The sequence below is a fragment of the Stenella coeruleoalba genome, assembly GCF_951394435.1.
Source record: "Stenella coeruleoalba genome assembly, contig: scaffold_68, whole genome shotgun sequence".
Classification (NCBI taxonomy): domain Eukaryota; kingdom Metazoa; phylum Chordata; class Mammalia; order Artiodactyla; family Delphinidae; genus Stenella; species Stenella coeruleoalba.
Window position 1 is genome coordinate 428,308 of NW_027645870.1, and position 12,348 is coordinate 440,655.

A 12,348-nucleotide genomic window follows, 5' to 3' on the forward strand; every position below is an offset into this window, starting at 1 on the left:
TCTCCTGAGTGGTTGTTGGCAATTTACATCCCGCCCATCAGCATAACAAGGCTCCCAGTTCTCCATGGCCTGTCCTGCCTTTCTGGATTTTACACTTTTTTCAGATGGCCCTTTTGACCGGGGGGAAGTGAGACTTCATTGTAGTGCAGATTTCCTTTGCAAGCTTGCTTGGTTGGCCAAAAAGTGCGTATGCGTTTTTTCCTGAATATATTCAGGAAAAAACGCATACGCCCTTTTTGGCCAAGTGCATCATTGTGGACGTTCTGCCTCTTTTCCTATGCTTTCAATGCAATTCCAGTCTACCTCCTGAAATCGGTTTCCTGCAATTCTGCCCCGCTTTCAAGTCCTCTTGGCAGCCTTACTTCAGTCTATTTTTGGACGATAGCTGTCATTTATAACTCTGCAGGTTTGTGAATTACAGTGCCCCTGAGCTCCTTTCTTCAACTCGCTTTCTTTTGAGCTGGCCGCAACACCGCAGGATGGCTTCAGCCCCTAATCTGGTTCCGGCACGGCACGCTGAGCCTTTGGTTAATTCCTCTTCCTGGTGGGAAATGAGAGTTAAATTTGCCCGTCCAGACACCTCCAGCTAGTCTCTCATTGGCTCTCGCTATTCCTGTTCATCTTCCGCAGAAATTGCAAACTGGGCCAAACAGGAGGTTAAAGGGACTGACTCTCCAAGTCGGGAGAGTGTTAGTAAAGCGTCTGGAATGTTGCACCCGAGTACCAGGGTACGAAAACTGAGACATATTTGAACACGTCTCCCGATCACATGGTTGATCATACTCTAGGTTCCACATGCATGTTTTAGCTGAAGGAAGAATAACTTAAACCTGGGTATTTGAAACCCGTGGAATGGGTACCATGTAATATGACTTCAAAGGGTCTTCATTTGCTCACCGAACCTCTCCAATCCTATCACTGCTGCGTTTATGCCCCTGTACACATGCTTGATTCTCTTTTGGAGACATAGCAATCCATAGGTTTTAAGATACTTACTAGTCAGGTACATTCTTAGGCGTTTAATATGCGGTGTTGAGTCCATTTCGTTGAGCAAGGAGTAGCTCTTGTCTATTCCATATTTGGCTTAAGGAACTTTATCTGTGCTCATTTCAATCTCTGGTTTTATGCAGCACCCCAACTCACCTTTCCCCTTAAGCAAGCATAAGTTGGTTTTCTAAATTTGAGACCCTGTTCTGTTTTGGAATGCAGTTCCTGTGTAGCCAAGTTTACATTCCGTGTATTAGTGATATCTTATGATGTTTCTTTTTCTGTGTGACTTATTTCAGTTAGAATCATCATACCTGAATCCACTCATTGTGCTGCTAAGGGCCTGATGACACAGATTTCATTGCTGAGTGATATTGCTTTGTAAGTAAATACCACAACTTCTTTATCCATTTTTCACTTTCTGCGATGTTGAACTTGTACTGTAAACGAGGTTCTTGTAAACAGAGCCGTTCCAAACTTTGGGGTGGCTGTGTCTTTTTCATTTTAATTTCCCTAAGCTATAGGACCATAAGTGGAAGTGCCCTAGGTTCTGTTGCTTTGTTTTTTAGTTGTTTCAGGAAACACCATACACTTCTCCCAAGTGGTTCTTGGCAATTTACATCCCGCCCATCAGCATAACAAGGCTCCCAGTTCTCCATGGCCTGTCCTGCCTTTCTGGATTTTACACTTTTTTCAGATGGCCCTTTTGACCGGGGGGAAGTGAGACTTCATTGTAGTGCAGATTTCCTTTGCAAGCTTGCTTGGTTGGCCAAAAAGGGCGTATGCGTTTTTTCCTGAATATATTCAGGAAAAAACGCATACGCCCTTTTTGGCCAAGTGCATCATTGTGGACGTTCTGCCTCTTTTCCTATGCTTTCAATGCAATTCCAGTCTACCTCCTGAAATCGGTTTCCTGCAATTCTGCCCCGCTTTCAAGTCCTCTTGGCAGCCTTACTTCAGTCTATTTTTGGACGATAGCTGTCATTTATAACTCTGCAGGTTTGTGAATTACAGTGCCCCTGAGCTCCTTTCTTCAACTCGCTTTCTTGTGACCTGGCCGCAACACCGCAGGATGGCTTCAGGCCCTAATCTGGTTCCGGCACGGCATGCTGAGCCTTTGGTTAATTCCTCTTCCTGGTGGGAAATGAGAGTTGAATTTGCCCGTCCAGACACCTCCAGCTAGCCTCTCATTGGTTCTCGCTATTCCTGTTCATCTTCCGCAGAAATTGCAAACTGGGCCAAACAGGAGGTTAAAGGGACTGACTCTCCAAGTGGGGAGAGTGTTAGTAAAACGTCTGGAATGTTGCACCCGAATACCAGGGGAGGAAAACTGAGACATATTTGAACACGTCTCCCGTTCACATGGTTGATCATACTCTGGGTTCCACATGCATGTTTTAGCTGAAGGAAGAATACCTTAAACCTGGAGAGTTGAGACCCGTGTAATGGGTACCATGCAATATGACTTCAAAGGGTCTTCATTTGCTCACCGAACCTCTCCAATCCTATCACTGCTGCGTTTATGCCCCTGTACACACGCTTGATTCTCTTTTGGAGACATAGCAATCCATAGGTTTTAAGATACTTACTAGTCAGGTACATTCTTAGGCGTTTAATATGGGGTTTTGAGTCCATTTCGTTGAGCAAGGAGTAGCTCTTGTCTATTCCATATTTGGCTTAAGGAACTTTATCTGTGCTCATTTCAATCTCTGGTTTTATGCAGCACCCCAACTCACCTTTCCCCTTAAGCAAGCATAAGTTGGTTTTCTAAATTTGAGACCCTGTTCTGTTTTGGAATGCAGTTCCTGTGTAGCCAAGTTTACATTCCGTGTATTAGTGATATCTTATGATGTTTCTTTTTCTGTGTGACTTATTTCAGTTAGAATCATCATACCTGAATCCACCAATTGTGCTGCTAAGGGCCTGATGACACAGATTTCATTGCTGAGTGATATTGCTTTGTAAGTAAATACCACAACTTCTTTATCCATTTTTCACTTTCTGTGATGTTGAACTTGTACTGTAAACGAGGTTCTTGTAAACAGAGCCGTTCCAAACTTTGGGGTGGCTGTGTCTTTTTCATTTTAATTTCCCTAAGCTATAGGACCATAAGTGGAAGTGCCCTAGGTTCTGTTGCTTTGTTTTTTAGTTGTTTCAGGAAACACCATACACTTCTCCCAAGTGGTTCTTGGCAATTTACATCCCGCCCATCAGCATAACAAGGCTCCCAGTTCTCCATGGCCTGTCCTGCCTTTCTGGATTTTACACTTTTTTCAGATGGCCCTTTTGACCGGGGGGAAGTGAGACTTCATTGTAGTGCAGATTTCCTTTGCAAGCTTGCTTGGTTGGCCAAAAAGGGCGTATGCGTTTTTTCCCAGGAAAAAACGCATACGCCCTTTTTGGCCAAGTGCATCATTGTGGACGTTCTGCCTCTTTTCCTATGCTTTCAATGCAATTCCAGTCTACCTCCTGAAATTGGTTTCCTGCAATTCTGCCCCGCTTTCAAGTCCTCTTGGCAGCCTTACTTCCGTCTATTTTTGGACGATAGCTGTCATTTATAACTCTGCAGGTTTCTGAATTACAGTGCCCCTGAGCTCCTTTCTTCAACTCGCTTTCTTGTGACCTGGCCGCAACACCGCAGGATGGCTTCAGGCCCTAATCTGGTTCCGGCCCGGCATGCTGAGCCTTTGGTTAATTCCTCTTCCTGGTGGGAAATGAGAGTTGAATTTGCCTGTCCAGACACCTCCAGCTAGCCTCTCATTGGTTCTCGCTATTCCTGTTCATCTTCCGCAGAAATTGCAAACTGGGCCAAACAGGAGGTTAAAGGGACTGACTCTCCAAGTGGGGAGAGTGTTAGTAAAGCGTCTGGAATGTTGCACCCGAGTACCAGGGGAGGAAAACTGAGACATATTTGAACACGTCTCCCGTTCACATGCTTGATCATACTCTGGGTTCCACATGCATGTTTTAGCTGAAGGAAGAATACCTTAAACCTGGAGAGTTGATACCCGTGTAATGGGTACCATGCAATTTGACTTCAAAGGGTCTTCATTTGCTCACCGAACCTCTCCAATCCTATCACTGCTGCGTTTATGCCCCTGTACACATGCTTGATTCTCTTTTGGAGACATAGCAATCCATAGGTTTTAAGATACTTACTAGTCAGGTACATTCTTAGGCGTTTAATATGGGGTTTTGAGTCCATTTCGTTGAGCAAGGAGTAGCTCTTGTCTATTCCATATTTGGCTTAAGGAACTTTATCTGTGCTCATTTCAATCTCTGGTTTTATGCAGCACCCCAACTCACCTTTCCCCTTAAGCAAGCATAAGTTGGTTTTCTAAATTTGAGACCCTGTTCTGTTTTGGAATGCAGTTCCTGTGTAGCCAAGTTTCCATTCCGTGTATTACTGATATCTTATGATGTTTCTTTTTCTGTGTGACTTATTTCAGTTAGAATCATCATACCTGAATCCACTCATTGTGCTGCTAAGGGCCTGTTGACACAGATTTCATTGCTGAGTGATATTGCTTTGTAAGTAAATACCACAACTTCTTTATCCATTTTTCACTTTCTGCGATGTTGAACTTGTACTGTAAACGAGGTTCTTGTAAACAGAGCCGTTCCAAACTTTGGGGTGGCTGTGTCTTTTTGATTTTAATTTCCCTAAGCTATAGGACCATAAGTGGAAGTGCCCTAGGTTCTGTTGCTTTGTTTCTTAGTTGTTTCAGGAAACACCATACACTTCTCCCAAGTGCTTGTTGGCAATTTACATCCCGCCCATCAGCATAACAAGGCTCCCAGTTCTCCATGGCCTGTCATGCCTTTCTGGATTTTACACTTTTATCAGATGGCCCTTTTGACCGGGGGGAAGTGAGACTTCATTGTAGTGCAGATTTCCTTTGCAAGCTTGCTTGGTTGGCCAAAAAGGGCGTATGCGTTTTTTCCTGAATATATTCAGGAAAAAACGCATACGCCCTTTTTGGCCAAGTGCATCATTGTGGACGTTCTGCCTCTTTTCCTATGCTTTCAATGCAATTCCAGTCTACCTCCTGAAATCGGTTTCCTGCAATTCTGCCCCGCTTTCAAGTCCTCTTGGCAGCCTTACTTCAGTCTATTTTTGGACGATAGCTGTCATTTATAACTCTGCAGGTTTGTGAATTACAGTGCCCCTGAGCTCCTTTCTTCAACTCGCTTTCTTTTGAGCTGGCCGCAACACCGCAGGATGGCTTCAGGCCCTAATCTGGTTCCGGCACGGCACGCTGAGCCTTTGGTTAATTCCTCTTCCTGGTGGGAAATGAGAGTTAAATTTGCCCATCCAGACACCTCCAGCTATTCTTTCATTGGTTCTCGCTATTCCTGTTCATCTTCCGCAGAAATTGCAAACTGGGCCAAACAGGAGGTTAAAGGGACTGACTCTCCAAGTGGGGAGAGTGTTAGTAAAGCGTCTGGAATGTTGCACCCGAGTACCAGGGTACGAAAACTGAGACATATTTGAACACGTCTCCCGATCACATGGTTGATCATACTCTAGGTTCCACATGCATGTTTTAGCTGAAGGAAGAATACCTTAAACCTGGGTAGTTGAAACCCGTGGAATGGGTACCATGCAATATGACTTCAAAGGGTCTTCATTTGCTCACCGAACATCTCCAAACCTATCACTGCTGCGTTTATGCCCCTGTACACATGCTTGATTCTCTTTCGGAGACATTGCAATCCATAGGTTTTAAGATACTTACTAGTCAGGTACATTCTTAGGCGTTTAATATGCGGTGTTGAGTCCATTTCGTTGAGCAAGGAGTAGCTCTTGTCTATTCCATATTTGGCTTAAGGAACTTTATCTGTGCTCATTTCAATCTCTGGTTTTATGCAGCACCGCAACTCACCTTTACCCTTAAGCAAGCATAAGTTGGTTTTCTAAGTTTGAGACCCTGTTCTGTTCTGTAATTCAGTTCCTGTGTAGCCAAGTTTACATTCCATGTATTACTGATATCTTATGATGTTTCTTTTTCTGTGTGACTTATTTCAGTTAGAATCATCATACCTGAATCCACTCATTGTGCTGCTAAAGGCCTGATGACACAGATTTCATTGCTGAGTGATATTGCTTTGTAAGTAAATACCACAACTTCTTTATCCATTTTTCACTTTCTACAATGTTGAACTTGTACTGTAAACGAGGTTCTTGTAAACAGAGGCGTCCCAAACTTTGGGGTGGCTGTGTCTTTTTGATTTTAATTTCCCTAAGCTATAGGACCATAAGTGGCAGTGTCCTAGGCTCTGTTGCATTGTTTTTTAGATGTTTCAGGAAACACCATACACTTCTCCTGAGTGTCTGTTGGCAATTTACATCCCGCCCTTCAGAATAACAAGGCTCCCAGTTCTCCATGGCCTGTCCTGCCTTTCTGGATTTTACACTTTTTTCAGATGGCCCTTTTGACCGGGGGGAAGTGAGACTTCATTGTAGTGCAGATTTCCTTTGCAAGCTTGCTTGGTTGGCCAAAAAGGGCGTATGCGTTTTTTCCTGAATATATTCAGGAAAAAACGCATACGCCCTTTTTGGCCAAGTGCATCATTGTGGACGTTCTGCCTCTTTTCCTATGCTTTCAATGCAATTCCAGTCTACCTCCTGAAATCGGTTTCCTGCAATTCTGCCCCGCTTTCAAGTCCTCTTGGCAGCCTTACTTCAGTCTATTTTTGGACGATAGCTGTCATTTATAACTCTGCAGGTTTGTGAATTACAGTGCCCCTGAGCTCCTTTCTTCAACTCGCTTTCTTTTGAGCTGGCCGCAACACCGCAGGATGGCTTCAGGCCCTAATCTGGTTCTGGCACGGCACGCTGAGCCTTTGGTTAATTCCTCTTCCTGGTGGGAAATGAGAGTTAAATTTGCCCGTCCAGACACCTCCAGCTAGTCTCTCATTGGTTCTCGCTATTCCTGTTCATCTTCCGCAGAAATTGCAAACTGGGCCAAACAGGAGGTTAAAGGGACTGACTCTCCAAGTCGGGAGAGTGTTAGTAAAGGGTCTGGAATGTTGCACCCGAGTACCAGGGTACGAAAACTGAGAAATATTTGAACACGTCTCCCGATCACATGGTTGATCATACTCTAGGTTCCACATGCATGTTTTAGCTGAAGGAAGAATACCTTAAACCTGGGTAGTTGAAACCCGTGGAATGGGTACCATGCAATATGACTTCAAAGGGTCTTCATTTGCTCACCAAACCTCTCCAATCCTATCACTGCTGCGTTTATGCCCCTGTACACATGCTTGATTCTCTTTCGGAGACATAGCAATCCATAGGTTTTAAGATACTTACTAGTCAGGTACATTCTTAGGCGTTTAATATGCGGTGTTGAGTCCATTTCGTTGAGCAAGGAGTAGCTCTTGTGTATTCCATATTTGGCTTAAGGAACTTTATCTGTGCTCATTTCAATCTCTGGTTTTATGCAGCACCCCAACTCACCTTTCCCCTTAAGCAAGCATAAGTTGGTTTTCTAAATTTGAGACCCTGTTCTGTTCTGTAATTCAGTTCCTGTGTAGCCAAGTTTACATTCCGTGTATTACTGATATCTTATGATGTTTCTTTTTCTGTGTGACTTATTTCAGTTAGAATCATCATACCTGAATCCACTCATTGTGCTGCTAAGGGCCTGATGACACAGATTTCATTGCTGAGTGATATTGCTTTGTAAGTAAATACCACAAGTTCTTTATGCATTTTTCACTTTCTGTGATATTGAACTTGTACGGTAAACGAGGTTCTTGTAAACAGAGGCGTCCCAAACTTTGGGGTGGCTGTGTCTTTTTGATTTTAATTTCCCTAAGCTATAGGACCATAAGTGGAAGTGCCCTAGGCTCTGTTGCTTTGTTTTTTAGATGTTTCAGGAAACACCATACACTTCTCCCGAGTGTCTGTTGGCAATTTACATCCCGCCCATCAGCATAACAAGGCTCCCAGTTCTCCATGGCCTGTCCTGCCTTTCTGGATTTTACACTTTTTTCAGATGGCCCTTTTGACCGGGGGGAAGTGAGACTTCATTGTAGTGCAGATTTCCTTTGCAAGCTTGCTTGGTTGGCCAAAAAGGGCGTATGCGTTTTTTCCTGAATATATTCAGGAAAAAACGCATACGCCCTTTTTGGCCAAGTGCATCATTGTGGACGTTCTGCCTCTTTTCCTATGCTTTCAATGCAATTCCAGTCTACCTCCTGAAATCGGTTTCCTGCAATTCTGCCCCGCTTTCAAGTCCTCTTGGCAGCCTTACTTCAGTCTATTTTTGGACAATAGCTGTCATTTATAACTCTGCAGGTTTGTGAATTACAGTGCCCCTGAGCTCCTTTCTTCAACTCGCTTTCTTTTGAGCTGGCCGCAACACCGCAGGATGGCTTCAGCCCCTAATCTGGTTCCGGCACGGCACGCTGAGCCTTTGGTTAATTCCTCTTCCTGGTGGGAAATGAGAGTTAAATTTGCCCGTCCAGACACCTCCAGCTAGTCTCTCATTGGTTCTCCCTATTCCTGTTCATCTTCCGCAGAAATTGCAAACTGGGCCAAACAGGAGGTTAAAGGGACTGACTCTCCAAGTCGGGAGAGTGTTAGTAAAGCGTCTGGAATGTTGCACCCGAGTACCAGGGTACGAAAACTGAGACATATTTGAACACGTCTCCCGATCACATGGTTGATCATACTCTGGGTTCCACATGCATGTTTTAGCTGAAGGAAGAATACCTTAAACCTGGGTAGTTGAAACCCGTGGAATGGGTACCATGCAATATGACTTCAAAGGGTCTTCATTTGCTCACCGAACTTCTCCAATCCTATCACTGCTGCGTTTATGCCCCTGTACACATGCTTGATTCTCTTTCGGAGACATAGCAATCCATAGGTTTTAAGATACTTACAAGTCAGGTATATTCTTAGGCGTTTAATATGGGGTGTTGAGTCCATTTCGTTGAGCAAGGAGTAGCTCTTGTCTATTCCATATTTGGCTTAAGGAACTTTATCTGTGCTCATTTCAATCTCTGGTTTTATGCAGCACCCCAACTCACCTTTACCCTTAAGCAAGCATAAGTTGGTTTTCTAAGTTTGAGACCCTGTTCTGTTCTGTAATTCAGTTCCTGTGTAGCCAAGTTTACATTCCATGTATTACTGATATCTTATGATGTTTCTTTTTCTGTGTGACTTATTTCAGTTAGAATCATCATACCTGAATCCACTCATTGTGCTGCTAAGGGCCTGATGACACAGATTTCATTGCTGAGTGATATTGCTTTGTAAGTAAATACCACAACTTCTTTATCCATTTTTCACTTTCTACAATGTTGAACTTGTACTGTAAACGAGGTTCTTGTAAACAGAGGCGTCCCAAACTTTGGGGTGGCTGTGTCTTTTTGATTTTAATTTCCCTAAGCTATAGGACCATAAGTGGCAGTGTCCTAGGCTCTGTTGCATTGTTTTTTAGATGTTTCAGGAAACACCATACACTTCTCCTGAGTGTCTGTTGGCAATTTACATCCCGCCCTTCAGAATAACAAGGCTCCCAGTTCTCCATGGCCTGTCCTGCCTTTCTGGATTTTACACTTTTTTCAGATGGCCCTTTTGACCGGGGGGAAGTGAGACTTCATTGTAGTGCAGATTTCCTTTGCAAGCTTGCTTGGTTGGCCAAAAAGGGCGTATGCGTTTTTTCCTGAATATATTCAGGAAAAAACGCATACGCCCTTTTTGGCCAAGTGCATCATTGTGGACGTTCTGCCTCTTTTCCTATGCTTTCAATGCAATTCCAGTCTACCTCCTGAAATCGGTTTCCTGCAATTCTGCCCCGCTTTCAAGTCCTCTTGGCAGCCTTACTTCAGTCTATTTTTGGACGATAGCTGTCATTTATAACTCTGCAGGTTTGTGAATTACAGTGCCCCTGAGCTCCTTTCTTCAACTCGCTTTCTTTTGAGCTGGCCGCAACACCGCAGGATGGCTTCAGGCCCTAATCTGGTTCTGGCACGGCACGCTGAGCCTTTGGTTAATTCCTCTTCCTGGTGGGAAATGAGAGTTAAATTTGCCCGTCCAGACACCTCCAGCTAGTCTCTCATTGGTTCTCGCTATTCCTGTTCATCTTCCGCAGAAATTGCAAACTGGGCCAAACAGGAGGTTAAAGGGACTGACTCTCCAAGTCGGGAGAGTGTTAGTAAAGGGTCTGGAATGTTGCACCCGAGTACCAGGGTACGAAAACTGAGAAATATTTGAACACGTCTCCCGATCACATGGTTGATCATACTCTAGGTTCCACATGCATGTTTTAGCTGAAGGAAGAATACCTTAAACCTGGGTAGTTGAAACCCGTGGAATGGGTACCATGCAATATGACTTCAAAGGGTCTTCATTTGCTCACCAAACCTCTCCAATCCTATCACTGCTGCGTTTATGCCCCTGTACACATGCTTGATTCTCTTTCGGAGACATAGCAATCCATAGGTTTTAAGATACTTACTAGTCAGGTACATTCTTAGGCGTTTAATATGCGGTGTTGAGTCCATTTCGTTGAGCAAGGAGTAGCTCTTGTGTATTCCATATTTGGCTTAAGGAACTTTATCTGTGCTCATTTCAATCTCTGGTTTTATGCAGCACCCCAACTCACCTTTCCCCTTAAGCAAGCATAAGTTGGTTTTCTAAATTTGAGACCCTGTTCTGTTCTGTAATTCAGTTCCTGTGTAGCCAAGTTTACATTCCGTGTATTACTGATATCTTATGATGTTTCTTTTTCTGTGTGACTTATTTCAGTTAGAATCATCATACCTGAATCCACTCATTGTGCTGCTAAGGGCCTGATGACACAGATTTCATTGCTGAGTGATATTGCTTTGTAAGTAAATACCACAAGTTCTTTATGCATTTTTCACTTTCTGTGATATTGAACTTGTACGGTAAACGAGGTTCTTGTAAACAGAGCCGATCCAAACTTTGGGGTGGCTGTGTCTTTTTGATTTTAATTTCCCTAAGCTATAGGACCATAAGTGGAAGTGCCCTAGGTTCTGTTGCTTTGTTTTTTAGATGTTTCAGGAAACACCATACACTTCTCCCAAGTGGTTGTTGGCAATTTACATCCCGCCCATCAGCATATCAAGGCTCCCAGTTCTCCATGGCCTGTCCTGCCTTTCTGGATTTTACACTTTTTTCAGATGGCCCTTTTGACCGGGGGGAAGTGAGACTTCATTGTAGTGCAGATTTCCTTTGCAAGCTTGCTTGGTTGGCCAAAAAGGGCGTATGCGTTTTTTCCTGAATATATTCAGGAAAAAACGCATACGCCCTTTTTGGCCAAGTGCATCATTGTGGACGTTCTGCCTCTTTTCCTATGCTTTCAATGCAATTCCAGTCTACCTCCTGAAATCGGTTTCCTGCAATTCTGCCCCGCTTTCAAGTCCTCTTGGCAGCCTTACTTCAGTCTATTTTTGGACGATAGCTGTCATTTATAACTCTGCAGGTTTGTGAATTACAGTGCCCCTGAGCTCCTTTCTTCAACTCGCTTTCTTTTGAGCTGGCCGCAACACCGCAGGATGGCTTCAGCCCCTAATCTGGTTCCGGCACGGCACGCTGAGCCTTTGGTTAATTCCTCTTCCTGGTGGGAAATGAGAGTTAAATTTGCCCGTCCAGACACCTCCAGCTAGTCTCTCATTGGTTCTCGCTATTCCTGTTCATCTTCCGCAGAAATTGCAAACTGGGCCAAACAGGAGGTTAAAGGGACTGACTCTCCAAGTCGGGAGAGTGTTAGTAAAGCGTCTGGAATGTTGCACCCGAGTACCAGGGTACGAAAACTGAGACATATTTGAACACGTCTCCCGATCACATGGTTGATCATACTCTGGGTTCCACATGCATGTTTTAGCTGAAGGAAGAATACCTTAAACCTGGGTAGTTGAAACCCGTGGAGTGGGTACCATGCAATATGACTTCAAAGGGTCTTCATTTGCTCACCGAACCTCTCCAATCCTATCACTGCTGCGTTTATGCCCCTGTACACATGCTTGATTCTCTTTCGGAGACATAGCAATCCATAGGTTTTAAGATACTTACAAGTCAGGTATATTCTTAGGCGTTTAATATGGGGTGTTGAGTCCATTTCGTTGAGCAAGGAGTAGCTCTTGTCTATTCCATATTTGGCTTAAGGAACTTTATCTGTGCTCATTTCAATCTCTGGTTTTATGCAGCACCCCAACTCACCTTTACCCTTAAGCAAGCATAAGTTGGTTTTCTAAGTTTGAGACCCTGTTCTGTTCTGTAATTCAGTTCCTGTGTAGCCAAGTTTACATTCCATGTATTACTGATATCTTATGATGTTTCTTTTTCTGTGTGACTTATTTCAGTTAGAATCATCA

At 43.9% G+C, this 12,348-nt stretch overlaps 1 long non-coding RNA gene across 1 annotated transcript in view; it reads left to right on the forward strand.

The window, feature by feature from the left end:
• LOC307181502 overlaps positions 1 to 12,348 on the forward strand; it is an 851,838-nt gene that overhangs the window by 360,870 nt on the left and 478,620 nt on the right. The window lies entirely within an intron of this gene.